The sequence below is a fragment of the Lucilia cuprina genome, chromosome 6 (genome assembly GCF_022045245.1).
Source record: "Lucilia cuprina isolate Lc7/37 chromosome 6, ASM2204524v1, whole genome shotgun sequence".
Lineage (NCBI taxonomy): Eukaryota > Metazoa > Arthropoda > Insecta > Diptera > Calliphoridae > Lucilia > Lucilia cuprina.
The window spans coordinates 49,085,118-49,101,504 of record NC_060954.1 but is presented as its reverse complement, the minus strand read 5'-3'; the positions used below and the strand labels follow the sequence as shown (position 1 = coordinate 49,101,504).

The window sequence follows — 16,387 nt, the reverse complement described above, 5'->3', positions numbered from 1 at the left end:
AATAGAGAATGGTTTGTATAACTGGTATTTTCTACAGAAAACAATATTTTAATTTCTTTCTATAGAAAAAGTCTTTTATTCATAGGCGATTTCTTGTACAACTTAATAGAGAAATTTCTAGAGAAAATTTTGTATATAGAAGTTTTTTCTATATAAAAGTTTATGTATAACAGTTTATTCAAATATTAGTGTAGAATGGTTTTCCTTATAGAAATCTGTAAAGATCTATAAAAAAAATTGTGTGTAGAATTTCTGTTTGTTCTTTATAACATTATTTTTCTAGAAAAATGCATATTTTCAGTTTTTTCTATAGACGAGATAAAATTAAAATTTTGATACAATTTTTTTATTGAAAAATTTGGTATGACAGTTTGAAAGGATATTTGTATAAGAGTTTTTATTTTAAACTGATTCTTTACCTTAAAGAACTATTTCAATTCGCAATTTCATATTTTTATCGCAAAAATCGTACGCTATTAAAAAACTACCGTTACAATTCGCCATCATCTCTCATCGAAAACTTAACAATCTGGCAATCTGGCACATTTCAACTGTCTGTCTAATTGGAAATGTCAAAAAGCAATAATGAAAACATGAAATAAAATCGAAATGAAACACAAAACGGAAATCATGATTACTGCATGAACACGATAAAGAATTCGAAAATAATTCGTTTCAGTCGCAAAAGAAAAACCCAATAAAAATCAACCACACAGTGTAAAAGCGGAGAATTACTCGAAACAAAAAAAAAAAAACGAGGAGTGTGAAATTGTAAGAATATCAAGAAAATTAAGAAAAAAAAAACACACACACACATACAAAAACAATAGCCGAGAAAAAAAAAACCGTAGACAATAATAGAAGAAAAAAAATTAAGCAGAAAATACAAAAAAGCGGCAAATTTTTAATGAAAATTAATTAATTAAAATTAGATAATATAAATTGTGAAAAAATTTAAGCCGCCATTTGCTTTTGTGCTTTCGATTTTTTTCTATATATTTTTTCGTCTACGAAACGCACACACAAACCAAAGAAAAAAAGTGTTTTATATAAAAAAAAAATGATTTGAATTGTATTGTTGCTTCGTTTCATGCTGGTGTTTCATCGTTGTTTGTCGTTCTCGTCGTTAGCCACCGTTTTGTATTGTATTTTGTTGTGTTGTTATGATGAAGATGAATGTCTGCTGTGCCGTCGTGTGTTCTAAAAATTTATCAGCCTTTTCGTTTATGTGCCTTCGTTTATTACCGTTTCTGCTGCGGCTGGCATTTTTAATACGTCTTGTTTTTTTTTTCTGCCATTATTGTTGTTTTTTTTTCTTAATTGTATCTTGTGTGGAGAATTGAAAAATCAAAGAAAAAATTTTTTTGGATTTATTTTATTCTGTTTTATAGAAAGAAAATTAATATAAAAACAAAAAAGATTTTTTTGCAAATAGCAAAAAAAACCTAAAACAGAGATGTGGCAACTTTCCGAGTTAACGTAATATAGAGTTACCGTATTTGTTATAATTGTTACACTTTTTATTTAGAGAAAATTTAATTAAAATTTTAAGTGCCAAATAATTTTTTTTCATTGTATAAATTGAAATTATTGTAAATTATTTGCACTTTCATTTTGCATAACACTTTTGCTACGAGTGTGTTTTGTTGTGTGTTATATTTGTGCAGTACAAATACTAAAATGTGTAAGAGGTCAGCAGCAAAAGTAACTTAAAATCTTTATAATCTAAGGTTAATAATAAAATACAACATACTGTAAGTATGTTTTAGTGCTTAATGTGAAAAAGTACCTTGACTGCCTAATTTGCACTTTTCATCTAATGGTTTGATCATGCGGCTCGGGTGACTTCAATGATAAACACTCAGGTGGCAATTGGTTCTTTCCCTCCATGTATTTAGTCTTGCTGTTCACCTGTATCGTCAATAGAAGTGAACATTTTGTTCCCTTGAAATTTCATTTTCATTCATTCATTTTCCTTGATTGGAAAATTACTATCGTCAACTTGTTGTGAACAATATACATTCACAATAGTTGATTTTGCATGGAACAGCTGTTCAATATTTACAAAATTTCATTTACAAATTTCACAACAGTGAACGAAAAAAGTGAACACATTGCGGAGTGACAAGTAGCAACATGTTTCTACGACAATTGGATCTCTGATCTGGAACGATTCGATTTACAATCGACTAAATATTGTCAACTCAGCAATAGCTGTATCAATCGAAAGAACATCCAGACACAGACAATCTGTTACAACAAAAACAGGTAGCAACAATATCAACCCTGACAAGCGGAACGAAAAAAGTGAACACATTTCACGTGAAATGATGATTGGCGGTTTCTTGCCACGTTGCGGAGTGACACCGAAAGAACATCCAGTCACACAGCCAATACGTAACAACAAAAACAAGTCGCAACAATACCCAGCAGTTCGACGGGACAGTTCCTAACTGACCACTTAACCTACCACTTGTGGTGGCCCCTATACCTGACAAGCGGGGAAGTGTTTGTCAAATCAAAAAACAGGGTTAACGAAACCCCAACAAACGTACCATACAAATCCATAATCTTTATATAACATCGAGATGGACCATCCTTCAATGATCCTCTCAGGCTGATTTTCGCCCCACATTTGAACAACCACACCACAAGGCTCTGTTGTTTCGGTAACATCACATAGTGATGTATTTGGTAGTATGAAATAATTATCCAATAGATCAGGATCCATCTGTGAACATTTTGTTCCCTTGAAATTTTCAATTCCCTCGAAGGGAAAAATTTCTATTCTGGTTGTAAACAATTCATTCACTATAGTTGATTTTGCATGGAACATATGTTCAATATTTATAAAATTCCATCAACAAATTTCACAAAAGGGGGAATATTTTTCAAGACAAAAAAGTTAGTGAACGAAAGAAGTGAAAAGGAAACATATTTCACGTGAAATGATGATTTGGCGATAGAGGTGAATATGACAAAGGATGTATGAAGTTAATCTAATGCCCAAGTTGAGTTATAAAGTTATCAGCTCAGGCTGATTTTTTGCCATGCTTTATGTATAGAAGAGAGAACAAACTCCCCGGGTAGGTATTTATTATTCAGAATATGAAAATGGATGTATGAATTTAATCCAAAGCACCGACAAGTTAAGTCATAGGGTTCACTTTACGAAATTGTTCATTTTATTCGATTTTTATTTACAAAGTAGATTCTTCGACTTTTTCTTAATATAATGAATTATTTGAACGAACATTTGGTAGTCTGAAATATAACTATTCAATAGATCAGGATCCCTCTGTATGTCGAGACATTTTGCCCCGGCAGTTTATTCTCTTTTACATGCTTTATATATAGAAGAGAGAACAAACTCCCCGGGTAGGTATTTATTATTCAGAATAGGCCTGAATATGACAATGGATGTATGAAGATAATCCAAAGCCACGACAAGTTAAGTTATAGGGCTCACTATTCGAAATTGTTCATTTTATTCGATTTTTATTTACAAAGTAGATTCTTCGACAGTTTCGTTTGAGAATGAATTATTTGATAACCTTCTAAAGAACTTTTTCAGTTGCCCTCGCATAAATGCCACATACCACTCGCTCACTCTATTTACGAAAATAACTTTGCATGCAATTAAGTGCCAAAGACCCCACTCACTCACACTATGCACTTTTTTTATTTTATTTATTTAATACTTGTGTAACCCAGTTTTATTCGTAATTTTGCAATTTTTTCTCTATTTATTGTTAACAAAAAAAAAAAAAAGCTATACATATTACAATCAATGTGCTTGCTAGACAATTATTTAAATTGTAAATACAATTTACTAACAGAATCCCCATTGCCCCTTTGATTTTTTTAATCGCATTTAATTTCATTTTTATTTTCACCAATTCACCCCTGTGCCAATTTAAATTTTGTGGTTTGTTGCAAATAAACTACAATTTTTTGTTTTCTTAATTTATTTTAAATTGGCAATTTATTTGTGCAAACTATTTTGTTTATTTATATTTTCTGTATTTTTAACAACACCCACCCACGAATAGAAACTGTTTTTTTTGCATTTTTGTCACTCTATCTGTCGGTCGTGGTTTTATTCTTCTTTATTATGTTTTTATTATTCAATTCTTGTTAAATCATTTTAGTTGCTTTGTCTTTTGACAAACTAAAAGAAAAATTATGCAAAAAAAAAAAAATAAATAAAAACTTGTCTTCATATGGGCCTAAAACAACTCAAAAGTGCAAAAAAAGAAGAAACCGAGAAAAAACAACAACAACTTAAAAGAAGCTATAATACAAAAGGAAAAAAACAATAGAATTTTAGTGAGACCAAAAAAAAATAGAAGAAGCTGAAAAATAAACTGCAGCTAAAGTCCAAAAATAGCAAAAAGACCAGAAAATTCTCTTTTTTGTTGTTCTTCTCTTTTTCATTCAACAATTTGTTTTAGTGCTAGAATGAAAGAAATATATGTATACTTAACTTTAAAGTTGCCATATTTTTTTAGTTTACACATGAAAATAAACACAATGTGGTAACCTTTTTAGCGGGATTCTCTATAAGTGCAGTATTTTTGAGGATATTTGGTATAAAAATCTAATTAGTTAAAGGAAATTTGAAAATTAATAACGAAAATTGTACAAATGAAGTTAAAGAACAATAATAATTGAAATATATTGTTTTTATTAAAATTTTAAAGATTTTGTTATAAATTTTAATAATTTTCTTTGATTTTTATAAAAGTTATATAAAGATCTTAAAAATGTTAACAAACAAATGTTTAATAATGTCTAATTCTATGTATACATGGTTGCAACGTTGGCAGTAAAATGTGCAAAAAATGTCTACTAACAGTGTCAACTTACAAATTTTGTCTTCCAATATTGTCAGTAATACTTTTTCTCAAGTTGCAAAAAAAAAATTCAAGTTCAGACGATTGTTAGACAATTTTTGAATATTTTACTGATAACGCTGTAAGATCTGACAACCGCTTTAACAATCCTGTCAACTTAAAGTTTTTATCCTGCAACATTGTCAGAAATGACCGCACAACTAATACATAAACACTAAGTTTTTCAAACTGCCGGTCCACACTAGGAAACTTTTTTTGGGAAACTTTTGATTTTGCATGAGAGAGAAAGAAGGAATATCATTCATCTCTCTTAGGGTACTGAGTTTCTCGTACTCGGAAACTTGCTTTGTTTTGTTATTCTTCTCATTCGTACAACAACAAATCAATGCAATTAATACGTAGTTTCTAAAATATAAGAGTCTATGTGTGGACATTTAGGAAACTTCAAAAGAGAATTAAGAAAAAGTTTCTTTATGAAAGTTTCCTAGTGTTTCCTAAGATGTTGGAAAATTTAATAAATAACCCTCGAAATGCGGTACTAGCCTATACTAAATTAGCCTTTAAACATTTAGGCCCAGAAACTCCATCTTCGATTATAGCAGTTTAACCCGTTTATATGTATTCTCTCGGTAAAAACAATTTTTGTACGAATACAGTTAAAACAAAATTTCAACTTTTTTGCCTTTTTATTTTATGAAATTTTTAAGAGATTTAAGTATATTTGACTTAGAACCCCAAATCGGAAGATCGGTTGTATGGGACTATGCTGATTTCAAACATTAACAAGAGGTTCCTAGAGCATACAAAGTCAAAAAACTATTTTTTAAGGGTTTTTATGGGTTTTAATTATAGAATTTATTTATTAAATTCCTTTATTATTTCCCCACTAAAACCTTCACCAACTACAAAAAACCATCTGGCAGCACTTGATTTCCCAAATGAAATCGATAATGTATACAAAAGACAAACGATAGAAAGAGATAACAGCACACAACATACGCACAAATGAAAAAGCAAACAGAAAGAGAAAAAACTGGCGCGAACTGAACGAAGAAAACGAGCAAGAAAAAAAAAACACAACGAAAATGGCGATACCGACAAACAACGAAGAACTACGAATAGAATGACGAAGTGAAAAAAAAATCCATTTTCTAATAATTATTCGAAATTACGCTTTGCCAGTGAAATTCCTTCATGTCTGTGTCAAGTATAAATTGAATAAAAATAGAAAAAATCAAAGAAAAATAATTAAAAACCAACAAAAAAAGGAAAATTACAATTGAAAAGTAATTGTGGAAAAACAAATAATTGTGAAAACTATAATAATTATAGCAACAATTTTTACAAACAACAAAAAAGTTGTGTTGGAAAAAAAAACGTAGTGTAGATTAATGGAAAAAAAGCAAAAAAAGAAGACATAATTAAAAAAGTATATACAAGACCTTGAGTGGAAAAAAAATTTTTGAAGAAAAAAATCTCCAAACAGAAAACTACAAAAAAGGAGTGTGTAATAAATAACAACAAAATTACTGAAAAAATAACAAAATTTATGAAAAAACAACGAAAATTATAGAAAAAAAAAATTTTATTAAAAGAAAAAAAAAAAACAGTGAAGTGATTGTAACTTTAGTAAATAAAGTATAAAAAACCAAACACAAATTCGCTGTGCGAAAAAAGTTTAAACAAAATTTAAGCAAAAAAAAAAAAAAACAACAAAAAAAGTTGAAAAATACTAAAATAAATGAATTCCTCTTATTATTTAATAGTATTTTATCTAATGTGACGTCAAATATAAGCAGCAGCAACAATTTAAATTGAAAAAAAACATTACAGTGCACCTTAATATTTATTCCCTCTCTTTTTGAGTGATGTTGTTGTTTTAATTTTCTTAAAAGAATATCAAACGACAAGAAACAAACACAAACAAAAAAAATTAAACAAAATAAAAAATATTCAATTTAAATGCTATTTTCCTTTTTGGCAAATTATGCAAAAATCATTACAATTATATACAATAAATACAACAACAAATACAACTTGTACAACAACAATTACAGGCAGCATTGCTAAATTATTTTTAACTTAAAAATTTGTGGTTAAAAAAAAAACAAGTAAAATTTTCAAACAGGTAAGATCAATAAGAATTTTGTCTATATTGTTAGATCTTTTCTTTTTTTAATAAAATTAACTAAAATATATCTTTGTGCAAAGTTTTTGGCTTTTTTGAAACTTTATACGTTTAGGCATACTTTCGTCCATGGTCTCAATGGTCCGATGCTAAATACTAGACCAATCCGTTTGTATTCTCGACTAAAGTTCTTTAAGATTTCTTGGTGCTTTATCGAATTACGCAAGACGTTTTTTTTTAACAAAGTCCATTAATTTTCAATTGGATTGATTACCGGCCATTGAGTTGACCATTGCATCGTGTGAAAATTCTGCTCTGAAAGCCATTTTTAAGGATTTTTGCGTATGCTTTGGATCCCCATTCTATTAGAGTATAACCAATCAAATAATACTCCTTTTTCATTATAGCATCTAATTTTACTAAAGAACCATATTCCGACTGTGAACCACCCAACGATTTTGGGGGTCACCTTTTACTAAAGCATCAAATTCCGACTGTGAACCACCCAAAGATTTTGGGGGTCATCTTGGACAGCCTATTCACTTCCTTAGCTCATGCCACTGCAATTATGCACAAATTGCGAAGTAGAAACAAGATCCTCAAAGCGCTAGCCGGCAGCACTTGGGGAATGGACAAAGAAACCTTGTTGGCTACATATAAAACAATTGGCCGGTCAGTGGTCAATTATGCTGCTCCAGTGTGGTCTCCATCGCTGAGTGATACCCAGTGGAGAAATATTCAAAGCTGCCAAAATGCTGCCCTAAGGATTGTAACGGGCTACATGCAAATAACCTCAGAACACCATCAACATGAGAAAACGAAGATCCTCCCAGTCAAGGAACATAATGTCATGCTGACAAAACAGTTTCTCCTGGGATGTAGACAAGAATGCAATTGACAACTATCACTGGGTTAACAATATTTGTCCAAAAAAGCAATATAAAGAATCTTTTACATTTGGAGATTAGTCTATTTTACTTTAGTATGACCTAGTCAGTTTTACTTTAGTATGACCGATGGTTTAATCCTGAAATACAAATAAGGCCTAAGAGAATAGCGAATATTCTAAAAATTTTTATAAATTACAATTCCGAAAGAATTTTGTTATGAGATAACTACATAAACGTCAAATTGAACTCATAATTTATATCGAATTTGATATTTTGAATTTGTTGTTTTTTATTTTGATTTGTTTCACAACTATAAAAGTGTTAATACATTTTTTTACTCGCTCAAGTTTTATTTATTTTATTAAATTTGCTTTTATGTTTATTTGCCATTATTTGTATTTATTTATTCAACATTCGTAAAGAGTTTAATAACATCTTGTATTCTTTTGTGCAAATATATTTTTGGAATGTTGGCGCTAAAAAACGTTTACAAATACACAAATTCACGAAGTTAAAAAGAAAGCTTAAAACCTCAGCTAGAGCTTTATTTTTGTTTAAATTTTATTTTATATTTTAGTTTTAATGTTAATCTTGAGTTATAGCTGTAACTGACATATTTGAACTTAAAATTATTTATTTGTAAAACATATTTGCTACTTCTACTAGAATAAGTAGGTTTAACTTCATATTACAGACTGATATTTTGAGCACCTTAATTAGAGATCCATTTAGTTAATATTTTTTTTTTTAGATTACACTTTAGCTTTGACTATATTTTCGCTCTATATGTTTATAATATGATTTTGGTCTAAGGTTTAGATAAACATGAGGTTTAAAATCTAAAAATTATTCTCCAATGTAACTCAAATTATAATATTTTAATTTTTGTAAAATCTGGCCACCTATGTATTTTGGGGGCATTATCCATAAACTTTTTTGGATTTTCTTTTTTATAATATTGTTTTTGTTTATTTCATTTTTCTTTTTGGTTTTTGCATTGCTTTCCTTTTGAATTTTTATGTTTTACTTTTTTAACGTCTTTTATATGTAAACTAAACAATTGTTTTATTTAAGAGATGATTGACAAAAAGAAAGCAAAAAAGATTTTTAAATTAAAAACAAGTAAGAAAGTCAGTCGTGGTCGATCTTTGATAACCTACATGTATGTACCTATGTTGTATCCCACTCTAGTTGAGATTTATTAGACTATAGTCTAAAGTCTAGTCTATAGACTATTCTATAGTCTAGTCTATAGTTTACTCTATAGTCTAGTCTATAGTCTTGTCAATAGTCAAGTCAATTGTCTAGTCTATAATCTAGTCAATAGTCTAGTCTTTAGTGTAGTCTATAGTCTTGCCTATAGTCTAGTCAAAGTCTTGTCTACAGTCTAGTCTATAGTCTAGTTTATAGTCTAGTCAATAGTCTAGTTTATAGTCTAGTCAATAGTCTAGTTTATAGTCTAGTCAATAGTATAGTCTATAGTCTAGTCTATAGTCTACTCTATAGTCTAGTCTGTAGTTTACTCTATAGTCTAGTCTATAGTCTTGTCAATAGTCTAGTCTATAGTCTAGTCTATAGTCTAGGCTATAGTCTATTCTATAGTCTAGTCTGTAGTTTACTCTATATTCTAGTCTATAGTCTTGTCTATAGTCACGTCAATAGTCTAGTCTATAATCTAGTCTATAGTCTAGTCTATAGTTTAGTCTATAGTCTAGTCTATAGTCTAGTCTATAGTCTAGTCTATAGTCTAGTCTATAGTCTAGTCTATAGTCTAGTCTATAGTCTAGTCTATAGTCTAGTCTATAGTCTAGTCTATAGTCTAGTCTTTAGTCTAGTCTATAGTCTAGTCTATAGTCTAGTCTATAGTCTAGTCTATAGTCTAGTCTATAGTCTAGTCTATAGTCTAGTGAATAGTCTAGTTTATAGTCTAGTCTATAGTCTAGTCTCTAGTCTAGTCTATAGTCTAGTCTCTAGTCTAGTCTCTAGTCTAGTCTATAGTCTAGTCTATAGTCTAGTCTATAGTCTAGTCTATAGTCTAGTCTATAGTCTAGTCTATGGTCTAGTCTATAGTCTAGTCTATAGTCTAGTCTATAGTCTAGTGTATAGTCTAGTCTATAGTCTAGTGTATAGTCTAGTCTATAGTCTAGTCTATAGTCTAGTCTATAGTCTAGTCTATAGTCTAGTCTATAGTCTAGTCTATAGTCTAGTCTATAGTATAGTCTATAATCTAGTCTATAGTCTAGACTATTGTCTAGTCTTCAGTCTAGTCTTTAGTGTAGTCTATAGTCTAGTCTATAGACTAGTTTATAGTCTAGTCTAGTCTATAGTCCTGTATATAGTCTAGTCTATTGTCTAGTCTGTAGTCTATTCTATAGTCTAGTCTATAGTCTATAGTACGGTCTATAGTCTAGTCTAAAGTACGGTCTTATCTTAGTCTATAGTCTAGTCTACATTCTAGCCTAAAGTCTAGTCTACAGTCTAGCCTAAAGTCTAGTCTATAGTCTAGTCTATAGTCTAGTCTATAGTCTAGTCTATAGTCTAGTCTATAGTCTAGTCTATAGTCTAGTCTATAGTCTAGTCTATAGTCTAGTCTATAGTCTAGTCTATAGTCTAGTCTATAGTCTAGTCTATAGTCTAGTCTATAGTCTAGTCTATAGTCTAGTCTATAGTCTAGTCTATAGTCTAGTCTATAGTCTAGTATATAGTCTAGTCTATAGTCTAGTCTATATAGTCTAGTCTATAGTCTAGTCTTGTCTATAGTCTAGTCTAGTCTAGTCTATAGTCTAGTCTATAGTCTAGTCTATAGTCTAGCCTAAAGTCTAGTCAATAGTCTAGTCTATAGTCTAGTCTAGTCTAGTCTATAGTCTTGTCTATAGTCTAGTCTATAGTCTAGTCTATAGTCTAGTCTATAGTCTAGTCTATTCTATAGTCTAGTCTATAGTCTAGCCTAAAGTCTAGTCTTTAGTCTAATCAATAGTCTAGTGTATAGTCTAGACTATAATCCAGTTTGTAGTTTTCTATATAATCTAGTCTGTGGTCGTTTTGTTAGTAGAGTCTGTAGTCAACCATCAGTCCATCTTTATATTTGACATTACTGTTTAATTATCTTTTTGTTGTTGTTACCTTTCATTTATGTTTTTAATAATTATTTCAAGATCTTTATTTCCATCAGTTGAAACGCTGTTGCTTGTCATGATTTTGTTGTTGTTATTGTTTTCTTGTTCCTATTAACACTAACAATAAAGTTCTTTGATTACATTTTCTACTCTCTATTTTCCCTTTCCATAATCTTTTATTCCCATATATTGTTTTTTGTTTTAATATTCTTTATTACCGACACACAAAAAAAACAAACAAAAAAAAAAAATGCAAAAAGAAGAAAATGAAAAAAACAATAATTTGAATTTCTTTTTAAATTTTAATGCCAAATAAGGTGGTGTGAAGCAGCAAAGCCAGCAGCACTTAAGAAAATGAAAAAGATAATGGAAAAAAATGTTTAGAAAGTGTTAAAAAATGATGAGAATTGAAAAACAGAATTGAACAACAAAAGAGAAGGGATGACAAACAAGGGAGATGTGTAATTTTTATTTTTTGTTGTCTATAGTCTAGTCTATAGTCTAGTCTATAGTCTAGTCTATAGTCTAGTCTATAGTCTAGTCTATAGTCTAGTCTATAGTATAGTCTATAATCTAGTCTATAGTCTAGACTATTGTCTAGTCTTCAGTCTAGTCTTTAGTGTAGTCTATAGTCTAGTCTATAGACTAGTTTATAGTCTAGTCTAGTCTATAGTCCTGTATATAGTCTAGTCTATTGTCTAGTCTGTAGTCTATTCTATAGTCTAGTCTATAGTCTATAGTACGGTCTATAGTCTAGTCTAAAGTACGGTCTTATCTTAGTCTATAGTCTAGTCTACATTCTAGCCTAAAGTCTAGTCTACAGTCTAGCCTAAAGTCTAGTCTATAGTCTAGTCTATAGTCTAGTCTATAGTCTAGTCTATAGTCTAGTCTATAGTCTAGTCTATAGTCTAGTCTATAGTCTAGTCTATAGTCTAGTCTATAGTCTAGTCTATAGTCTAGTCTATAGTCTAGTCTATAGTCTAGTATATAGTCTAGTCTATAGTCTAGTCTATAGTCTAGTCTATAGTCTAGTCTTGTCTATAGTCTAGTCTAGTCTAGTCTATAGTCTAGTCTATAGTCTAGTCTATAGTCTAGCCTAAAGTCTAGTCAATAGTCTAGTCTATAGTCTAGTCTAGTCTAGTCTATAGTCTTGTCTATAGTCTAGTCTATAGTCTAGTCTATAGTCTAGTCTATAGTCTAGTCTATTCTATAGTCTAGTCTATAGTCTAGCCTAAAGTCTAGTCTTTAGTCTAATCAATAGTCTAGTGTATAGTCTAGACTATAATCCAGTTTGTAGTTTTCTATATAATCTAGTCTGTGGTCGTTTTGTTAGTAGAGTCTGTAGTCAACCATCAGTCCATCTTTATATTTGACATTACTGTTTAATTATCTTTTTGTTGTTGTTACCTTTCATTTATGTTTTTAATAATTATTTCAAGATCTTTATTTCCATCAGTTGAAACGCTGTTGCTTGTCATGATTTTGTTGTTGTTATTGTTTTCTTGTTCCTATTAACACTAACAATAAAGTTCTTTGATTACATTTTCTACTCTCTATTTTCCCTTTCCATAATCTTTTATTCCCATATATTGTTTTTGTTTTAATATTCTTTATTACCGACACACAAAAAAAACAAACAAAACAAAAAAATGCAAAAAGAAGAAAATGAAAAAAACAATAATTTGAATTTCTTTTTAAATTTTAATGCCAAATAAGGTGGTGTGAAGCAGCAAAGCCAGCAGCACTTAAGAAAATGAAAAAGATAATGGAAAAAAATGTTTAGAAAGTGTTAAAAAATGATGAGAATTGAAAAACAGAATTGAACAACAAAAGAGAAGGGATGACAAACAAGGGAGATGTGTAATTTTTATTTTTTGTTGCTTAATTGGAAAACAACATGTTAATCAAGAAACACGAAGACTTATTTTTTTAGCAAGAAAAAAGAAAACAAAAAAGAAAGAAAATAATGAATGACCAGCTAGCCAGGCACATGTTTCAACTGTCAGTCTGCCTGCTTGTTGTCTGTTGTATTCTTTCTCTTATTATGTTTGTTGTTTGCTACATTTCATACCCTAACATAAAGAAACAAAAAAAGTAACATTGTTGTTGTTATTAAAGACAAACACCAAGATAAAAACAAACATTAAAACACAGTAGATATTGCTTGTTATAACCCCATCAAACAACAAAAACAAATAAGCAAAAAGAAAAAATCAGCTACAATAACAACAGCAAAAAACTTCTGAGCACAAACTGATTGACAAACAAATAATCAAGAACGAAAAAAAGTTGTAAATGAAGAAATATAAAAACCAGCAAAAGAATAAAATATGCCGAAGAAACAGAAGAATAGCAGAACATTGTTTTGTACAATTTTTTGTTTTGATTACAATTTTTCGTTCATATTTGTTTGTCTTTCGATTTGAAACATAAGAAATTGGGGTAGTGTTTTCATTTACCTTATTCTTCCCCCCCCCCACCACTTTTATTGTTATGATTTTTCTCCTTTTTAAAGTGGTAATATTTTTTTCTTTTTTTTTTTTGCCAAGTGTTGATTAATAAAAGGGGCTTTTCAGGTGTTAACAATTGCAGCTTAGTATGGTGTTCTTGTCGATTTTATGTGTTACTACGTTTTTAAGGAAATATGTACACATATGGTTTGTTTAATATGTTTATACCCTAAAAAATTGACTATTGACTTGACAATAGACTATACTATGGGCTAAAATATAAGCATTAGACTATAGACTAAACATAAGACTAGACTATTAAATGGACTATAGACTAAATTGTAGACTATACTATTGACTGGATTATAGACTAAACGATATACTAAACTATAGACTAGACTGTAGACTAGACTATAGAATAGACTATAGACTAGACTATAGACTAGACTATTGACTAGACTATAGACTAGACTATAGACTAGACTATAGACTAGACTATAGACTAGACTATAGACTAGACTATAGACTAGACTATAGACTAGACTATAGACTAGACTATAGACTAGACTATAGACTAGACTATAGACTAGACTATAGACTAGACTATAGACTAGACTATAGACTAGACTATAGACTAGACTAGACTATAGACTGGTCTGGTCTGTTGAGTAGACTATATAATACAAGATACACTATAGATTAGAGTACAGTCTGTACTTTATAAACTTTATCAAATGTTTATAGAATAAATTTGAAAAATTTATGAATAAGGCTTTAGAACTATAAACTAGATATAAATAAAGTTTGGATTAATGATTTTAACTGATAATTTAAAAAGATTTAGGATTTTTTCAAATATTTTCATGAATTAACTTTCTATAAAGCCTTTGTTCATGTACTTATGATTTATGATACTTTCTAAAAAACATGTTTATGGTAAAATAATATTCCAAATACATAATTGTATTTATAAAGTAAGTCTGTACTTTGGGAACTGCTTACAAAGAAAAACTCTTTAAAGAGATCAAGAATGTTTACACAAATTAAGCAGCAGTAGTCGCCGTCAAACCAGTTTCCTTTTGACAACAACCAGACCTTGAAGGAAATGTAATAAAAACAAATTCAAACTGAAAAACTTAAGTTTTTTATTGAAAAAAAAGGATACAATGACAGTAGAAGTCTAATTATATGTTAAAGTGAACAATTTAGGAAAACGAAAGAAATCCATTTAAATTTGTGGATAAGAGGGATCCTTCAACTTCAGTTAAAAAAACTGACAGATTTCAAATGTTATTTTGCTGAAATTAATCTTGTTATGTACTCATAGCTTCTCAGTTGAAATATTTGTATTACAAACGAATTTATTTTAATTCTAAAAAATTTTGCATTTAAATTAAATAGAATTTCTATTTTAAAAACCTCCAATTTCTTTTTTATTAAAATTTAAGAAAAATTTAATTATTTTAAAAGTCTGCTTTTAATGTTTTACAATTCTTTTTTTTTGTTTCACATAACAATGCTTTACATTTTTTTGTACGTTTTGGTTCACAGAAATAGAGAAACATGAACAACAACAAAAACGAAAATTGATTTTAAATGCTGCTGTTGTTGTTGTTGGTTATTTCACTTAAAAGCCCTTCAATTGCAATGGAAATACATATTTTATGTACAATTTATAAAATGTAAAAGTGAATGATTAAGGTACCTCTATACGAACAGAAATACTCACTGCAAATGTTGCCTCTGATGTTGTTGTTTGTATTGCATTGTATTTTTGAAAAAAAAAAGTTTTTTTTGTCTTCAAATTTTTTTTGTTGATGCCACATTTATACTGTTGTATAGTGCAGGAATGGAAAATTGAAATTTTAAAATTGTAGAAAATTTTAAACAATAGATTAATACAAAAAAGAGTACTTGACTGTGTACACTAACACTAGACTATAGACTAGACTATAAACTAGGCTATAGACTAGACTATAAACTAGACTATAGAAGAGACTATAGACTAAACTAAAGAATAGGCAATTCACTAGACAATAGACTAGACAATACACTAGACAATAGTCTAAACTAAAGAATGGACAATATACTTGACAATACATTAGACAATAGACTAGACTATAGACTAAACTAAAGAATAGACAATAGACTAGACTATAGACTAGACAATAGACTAGACTATGGACTACACTATAAAATAGACTATGGACTAAATATAAACTAGACTATAGACTATAGACTAGACTATAAACTAGTCCATAGACTAAACTATAGACAAGATTATAGACTTGACTATAGACTAATCTAAAGAATAGACAATTCACTAGACAATAGACTAGACTATAGACTAAACTAAAGAATAGACAATACACTAGATAATAGACTAGACAATGCACTAGGTAATAGACTAGACTATAGGCTAAACCATAGACTAGACAATAGAGTAGACAATAGATTAGACTATAGAATAGACTATAGAGTAGACTATGGACTAGGCTATAGACTAGACTATAAATTAGACTATAGACTAGACTATAAACAAGACTATAGACTAGACTATAGACTAGATTATATACTAAACTATGTAGTAGACAACAGACTAGACAATAGACTAGACAATAGGCTAGACAATAGAATGGACAGACTTTAGCAAAAACTGTAGTCTAGACTATAGAATAAAGAATAGACAAGACTGTAGACTAGATAATAGACTAGACTATGGACTAGACTATAGACAAGACTATAGACAAGACTATAGACTAGACTACAGACTACACTATAACATAGAGAATAAACTAGACTATAGACTAAAGAATAGACAAGACTATAGATCGGAGAATATAGACTAGACTATAGACTATAGACTAGACTATAGACTAGACTATAGACTACACTATAGACTAGACTATAGACTAGACTATAGACTAGACTATAGACTAGACTATAG

General features: G+C 29.5%; 1 long non-coding RNA gene across 5 annotated transcripts; it reads left to right on the top strand.

Annotated features, from left to right (window-relative positions):
• The first annotated feature begins 553 nt into the window (after positions 1-553).
• Positions 554-6,166, top strand: LOC124420730. Of its 5 annotated transcripts, none has more exons than XR_006941337.1 (2): positions 554-1,479; positions 5,780-6,166. It is a non-coding gene; the product is annotated as an uncharacterized LOC124420730 (long non-coding RNA). The 5 variants fall into 5 exon arrangements; XR_006941335.1 differs by having other exon boundaries at positions 5,587-6,166; XR_006941338.1 differs by lacking the exon at positions 554-1,479 and adding an exon at positions 1,487-1,730 and having other exon boundaries at positions 5,587-6,166.
• The last annotated feature ends 10,221 nt before the right edge of the window (positions 6,167-16,387 follow it).